Source organism: Dipodomys spectabilis, unplaced genomic scaffold (assembly GCF_019054845.1).
Source record: "Dipodomys spectabilis isolate Male_0828 unplaced genomic scaffold, ASM1905484v1 ptg000630l, whole genome shotgun sequence".
In the NCBI taxonomy this organism is placed as follows: Eukaryota; Metazoa; Chordata; class Mammalia; order Rodentia; family Heteromyidae; genus Dipodomys; species Dipodomys spectabilis.
The window spans coordinates 432,997-439,711 of record NW_024871307.1 but is presented as its reverse complement, the minus strand read 5'-3'; the positions used below and the strand labels follow the sequence as shown (position 1 = coordinate 439,711).

General features: G+C 41.1%; 1 non-coding gene across 1 annotated transcript; it reads right to left on the bottom strand.

Annotated features, from left to right (window-relative positions):
• Nucleotides 1-6,315: 6,315 nt before the first annotated feature.
• LOC122101131 lies at nt 6,316-6,481 on the bottom strand. Its single transcript, XR_006146311.1, has one exon. It is a non-coding gene; the product is annotated as a U1 spliceosomal RNA (small nuclear RNA).
• Between the last annotated feature and the right edge of the window lie 234 nt (nt 6,482-6,715).

Below are 6,715 nucleotides of genomic sequence, written 5' to 3'. Positions count from 1 at the left end.
GTCCATGCTGGTAAACAGCATCTGGATATAGTATTTAGCTCACAGCCAGTCAGACCAACCCAGACTGGAAGCAGGAGTGAGGTGGTGCAGACACATGGCTCCTATTCCCCCACTCACCCAGACCGGAAGCCAGAATGAGGTGACAAGGGCACTAAGCCCAGACTTATCCAGTCAGGAAGCAGTAGTGAGGTGATAAAAGGACATGGCCCCTACCCACCCAGACGGGAGGCAGTGGTGAGGTGGCACATGCACGCGGCCCCCACTCACCTAGAGTGGAAGCAGGAGAGAGGTGAAACGGGCATGCAGCCCACACTCACCAAGACTGGAAGTGGGAGTGAGGTGGTGCAGGCACATTGCTCTTACCCACCAAGACCAGAAGCATGAGTGAGGTGACAAGGGCACACGGGCTCCCTCTACCTCCCCCAGAATGGAAGCAGGAGTGAGGTGACACAGGCATACGGCCTCTACTTACCTAGCCAGGAAGCAGAAGTGAGGTGATGGTCTCATGCCACACCAGAGGCATGATCCTAGCATTCCATGGCAGCCTCTTTCTCTCCCAGCCTTTGTGAAGGGCTGCTAGGTTCCATGATGCACTCCGGAGGTCAAGGGGCTGGAGCCAAGGTTGCTGCTGCCCTCCCCCAACTGTTACTGCATCTGCTGCAGCTATGGTAGCAAATTTAATAAGCTCTAATTCACAGACCATATACTATGAACTATTAGTTTCTTCAGGTACCATGTTACACTTGTAACTTAATTTTATAGTTGTAAATGCCTTAAGTGTTCACTGACTTGTAAATATGCTGGAATGGAAATCCTAATATCACTGATGTCTTTTAATTTCTAGGAATGATGATTTTGAAATGACCCTTTCTGAAGAGAAGAGGAGGGGACATAGACCCAACTGTTCAAGTGCCTTTGGGTGACACTCTATTGGCCCAAGAATGAGTTGACAAAGCTGGTATCCAGTTGTTTTTGTGTGAGTCTTTGGCTCATGTTTTCTGTTTGGCCTTGGAGAGTCTTAGGCTTCTCTTTGTAGACACAGAGGATGGGAAATTAATTGCCGAGGCTTATATAGTCAGGAGCCATTTGCTTTCTGCCCTTCTGAAATGGCATCTCACTACATAGCCAAGATGGCTTTGATCTTACTTTGCTTCTGCTTCAGCCTCCCAAGTGATGGAATTACATTCTTACCATACCATGCCCAGCTATCTCTCATGGACCATTTGAAATAGAAAAATCATGACATGTGTGTGGGAACACAGGCAGCAAAGATGGACCGGAGAGGAAGTTGAGTGGGCTGAGCCAGAATTGTTTATGTTCAGTGAGTAAACAACTCATGGAAGCTTAGGTGCATATAAAGTATGGCCTTTACAGTGATTGGTTGATTCGATTTCCTCCCCTCCCACACAGTCTTTTTCTTTTAAAAGGGCATGCACCATGTTAATAAATGAGTTCCTGCTTGACTTGACTCCCCACTACATCTGATTGTCCCCCGGGCTAGAAGAGGCTGAGGAACGGGCTAGCGGCCTCACTTACCTTTCCTGGGATGCTGTCCTTCTTTCATGGGATGGACGAAGACCCAACACGTGTGTCTATATCTACTAAGAGACGTGCAAAGATCAAATAATTTACAACCCAGTTGTTAAGAATATAGACACCTATTCCATCCTGCAATTTTTTCAGAGTGTCTGCTTTGATTTCGAGGTCTTTGATCCATTTGGAGTTGATTCTGGTGCAGGGTGATATGTAAGGATCTAGCTTTAGTTTTCTACAAGTAGTTAACCAATTTTGCCAGCACCATTTACTGAATAGGCTGTCTTTCTTCCATTCTATTTTTTTAGCTCACTTATCAAAGATTAGATGGCTATAGGTCAGTAGGTTCATTTCTGAATATTCAATTTTATTCTATTGGTCCTGAGGTCTGTTCTTGTGCCAGCACAAAGCTGTTTTGATTACTATGGCTTTATAGTAGAGTTTGAAATTTGGTATTGATATTCCTCCAGCAGTGTTCTTTCCGTTGAGGAGCGTTTTTGCTATTCGAGGTATTTTATTGTTCCATATGAATTTTTGGATTGCCTCTTCTATTTCCTTGAAGAATGAGGTTGTAATTTTGATAGATATAGCATTGAATTTGTAGATAGCCTTGGAAAGTATTGCCTTTTTCACGATGTTAATCTTTCCAATCCAGGAGCATGGGAATTTTTGCCCTTTTCTAAGTTCTTTTTTGATTTCCTTTTTCAAGTTTTTAAAGTTTTCATCATAGAGATCCTCCACTTCATTGGTTAAGTTAATTCCTAGGTATTTTATTTTTTGTGGGGCGAAGTTGCAGAGATTCTGTATGGGAAAGGACATAGCTAGCAAGATCAATAGAAAGCCCACGGTTTGTGGGAAGATCTTCTCTAGGCATACAACGGACAAGGGTCTCATATCTAAAATATACTTGGAACTCAAAAAATTAAATCGAACAACAACAAATCCTCAAAGGAACAACTGCCCAATAAATAAGTTGGCTAAAGACTAAAAGAGAAACTTCTCTGAAGAAGAAAGAAGGATGGTCAATAGACACATGAAGAAATGCTCAACCTCCCTAGCCATAAAAGAAATGCAAATCAAAACAACATTGAGATACCACGTCAACCCAGTTAGAATGGCAAAAATAACAACAGATGCTGGAGGGGATGTGGACAGAAGGGAACTTTACTTCATTGTTGGTGGGAGTGTAAACTTGTTCAACCACTTTGGAAAGCAGTCTGGAGGTTCCTCAAAAGACTTCACATAGAACTCCCCTATGACCCAGCAGTCCCACTTTTGGGCATTTACCCAAATGTTTACAAACAAGACCACACTAAAGCTCCCAGCACAACTATGTTTATTGCAGCATTATTTACCATAGCTAAGATATGTAACCAATCCAGATGCCCCTCAGTAGATGAATGGAAAATGTGGTATATATACACAATGGAATTCTATGCCTCCATCAGAAAGAATGACATTGCCCCATTTTTTAGGAAATGGAAAGACTTGGGAAATATTATATTAACTGAAGTAAGCCAGGCCCAAAGAAACATAGGTCCCATGATTTCCCTTATTTGCAATATCTAGTATATGTATGAGTCATGCAGAAAAGGTCAGATAAAGTGATGTTAGGAAAATGAACCCAAAGATATGTATTTAAATGTTTTTTTTTCATGCATTTGTTTCTAACGCAATTATAAGATTATTTCTTTGTTGCTTTGTATGTCCCTCCCCCACAGTATAACCCCTGTTTTCACTGTATTTGATGTCAGTATAATTTGTGGAGGGGCAGGGGAAAAACAAGCCGTTTAAATAAGGATAGAGGTGGATCTGTTGCAACAATTAGAAGTATAAGTTGTCATGTCGAAAACGAACTTTACAACGTGGGGGGAGGAGGATTGGGTTGGGGGACAGGGGGAGAATGGGAAGGGATGGGAAGGGTAAACAAAGGAGGAGGCTACAATGCTTGATAAGAAATGTACTCACTATCTTGCCCATGTAATTTTAATCCCTCTGTACAGTATTTTCACAATAAAAAATAAAAAATAAAAAAAAGAATATAGACTCATATTCAACTGAATTTCAAATTCAATTTTGGTTTCTTAACTGCTTTTGGTTAAAGAGGTAGACAGTATATAACTGAGCTTTATTAGCTTGTACAGAAATGTGGATGGTGCCAGGTATAGGTGACTCATGCCTATAGTCTTACTCAGGAGGAGGAGATGTAAGGATTGTGTTTCGAATCCAGCCCAGGCAGAAAAGTCCCCATTAGAATAGCAGGACAAGAGCCAAACTGATGAGCCAGATACTCTTCTGAAAAATGTATAATATGGTAGATTGTTTCCCACATGTCAGTTTGTTATTCTGCTCTAGTAAAAAAATGTCTAAGGCTCAGAAAAGGATTCAAGCTCTCTGTTAAACCATACTGTCGCCATTTTGTTTTAACTAAAGGAATAATTAATTTAGACATTGGTAGCTCATGCCTATAAGCCTTGCTGCTTAGGAGGCTGATATCTGAGGAACATGATTTCAGGCCAGCCCAAGCAGGAAAGTCCATGAGATTTGTCTCCAATTAAACAGTGATAAACCCAGAAGAAGAGGTATGCCTTAATAGAGTATTATTCCTCAGGAAAAAGCTCTATTTAAGCTGCCCTAAAACTTCAGGTCATATGTTTGGACATTGCCATCTACAATGCTGCTGGAATCTACCTTCCTTTGGTGTGTGTGCCTACAGCCTGGATATCACTCCTGTGGATATAGGATGCTTAGCCCTCGACCTTGGGGATGGCATGATCTATGTATGGAATATACTTCCCAGACAAACAACTATGATGCAAGCAATGATTGACAAGGTGTTAAGTCCAAAGTTACAATGGTAAGGATGTATTCTGTTTAGCTTTTTTCTTTAGTCAATTGCTTTTTAAAGTTTATCTCCTTATTTATTGTACTCTAGGAAATCAAAAGTTAATATTGAGGATTTTGGTGCAATTTGAAACTAGGCAGGTAAGAGCACCCATTGTCCACATATTCAACATTTGAAATTATTAAAACTTTGTTCAGATGTTTTAGTCATCAGAAATTTGAGCCAGGGATGGGAGCTCACAATTGTAATGCTATCTGCTGCCTCTTGACTGATACAGAGAGGATTATGATTTGATGTTAGCCCAGGAAAAACATTCAAAATATTGGATCTCAATCAATATCTGAACCCAATGCATTGTACTTCTTATTTCATCTACTCAGAAAAGGTAAAAAGAAGGATTGTGGTCCATGCTGGCCTGTTCATAGAAATAAAACCCTACCACAAAAATGGCTAAAGCTGAGCCGGGCGCAGGTGGCTCATAACTGTAATCTTAGCTATGCAGGAGGTGAGATCTGAAGATCACAGATCAAAGCCAGCCCAGGCAGCCCAGTGAGACTCTTATTTCCAATAAACCACTAGAAAACGAGAAGTGGTACTGTGGGTCAAACAGTAGAGCCCTCGACTTGAGCTGAAGAGCTCAGGGACAACACCCAGGCACAGAATTCAAGTCACATAACCAAAAGAAGAAAAATGGTGGCTGGGAAGGTGGCTCAGTGGTAGAGCGCTTGGCTTGCATGCCTGAGTCCCTGGGTTCGATTCCTCAGCACCACATAAGCAAAAAGAAAAGAGCCGGAAGTGGCGCTGAGGCTCAAGTGGTAGAGCGCTAGCCTTGAGCTGAAGAACTGAGGGACAGTGCCCAGGCCCAGAGTTCGGGCCCCATGACTGGACCCCCCATCCCCCCTCCAAAAAAAGAAAAAAAATGACTCAAGCAAAAAAAAAGCAGGTGTATGGCTCATCTGTTAGAGTACCTACCTAAAATCATGAGACTCTGAGTTTAAGTTCTAAGATAGATGGGGAAAGAATGTGAAGGAATAGAAGGAAGAAAAGAAGGAAGGGAGGAGTTATTCTGTATATTGTACTTGCCTAGCTATTTCATTAAGGTGGCTTCTCATTCCTTTTTCTTCTTTCTTCTTCTTCATCTTTTTTTTTTTTTTTTTGGTCAGTTGTGGGCTTGAACTCAGGTCCTGGATCCTGTCCCTGATCTTTTGTGCTCAAAGCTAGTGCTCTACCGCTTTGAGTTACATTGTCACTTATGGTTTTCAGTGGTTAATTGGAAATAAGAATCTCATAGATTTTCCTGCCCAGGCTAGTGTGGAACATTGATACTCAGATCTCAGCCTTCTGACTAGCTAGAATTAAAGATATGAGCCATTGGCTCTGGTCACCTATTTGTTTTCTTTCTTTTTGTTTTTTGTAAGTCATGGGACTTGAACTCTGGGTGCTGTCCCTGAGCGCTTCAGGACAAATGAAGTGCTCTACCACTTGAGCCAGAGCCCACTTCTGGTTTTCTCGTGGTTAATTGAGGATAAGAATCTCATGAGCTTTCCTACCTGGGCTGGCTTTGAACTGCAATCCTCAGATCTCAGCCTCTTGAGTAGTTAGGATTACATGTGTAAGCCACCTGCACCCAACTTCCTCATTTATTTTCTCATGGTGAGTTCTAGCTGATTTCTCTACTCCTTGTAGTTCCTAGCAACTACAAAGTAGGCCTAGAAGTACCTCGTCCTTTACAGTAGTCCTTAGGACCAAGTGACTGCTGAGTGCAGGAAAGGAGATGAGGCCAATATAAAATACAATGCTATCTATGTATCTATTTATCTATGTATCTATGTATCTATCTATCTATCTATCTATCTATCTATCTATCTATCTATCTATCTATCTATCTATCTATCTATCTATCTATCTATCTATCTGTCTATCTATCTATCTAGTTATCCAGGGTAGAGCACTAACACAGTCCTACACTACCTCAATTTATGCAGTCGAATTTCTCACATTTGAGGAAATCACAGGAGTCAGCACATCTGGAATGTAATAGAGAAGCCTTTTCCTGGGAAAACCACCTTCGTAATCATGGTATCTCCCCTCCCAGGTAAGTAACAATGCTGACTTGGTATTTAAAAACTAACAAACATATGACAGTAGTTCACATTTGTAATTCTAGCTACTCAGAATGCTGAAATCTGAGGATTAAGCTTTAAATACAAGATAAATTTTGCTGAATTTTGATTAAAGTTCCTTTGGTGTTTTTAATTGTAGGTTTTATTTATTTTCTTATTTTACTGTTTCTTACTGTGACTACCAAAAAGCTGAGTGAGTTACGTGGCTTGTATT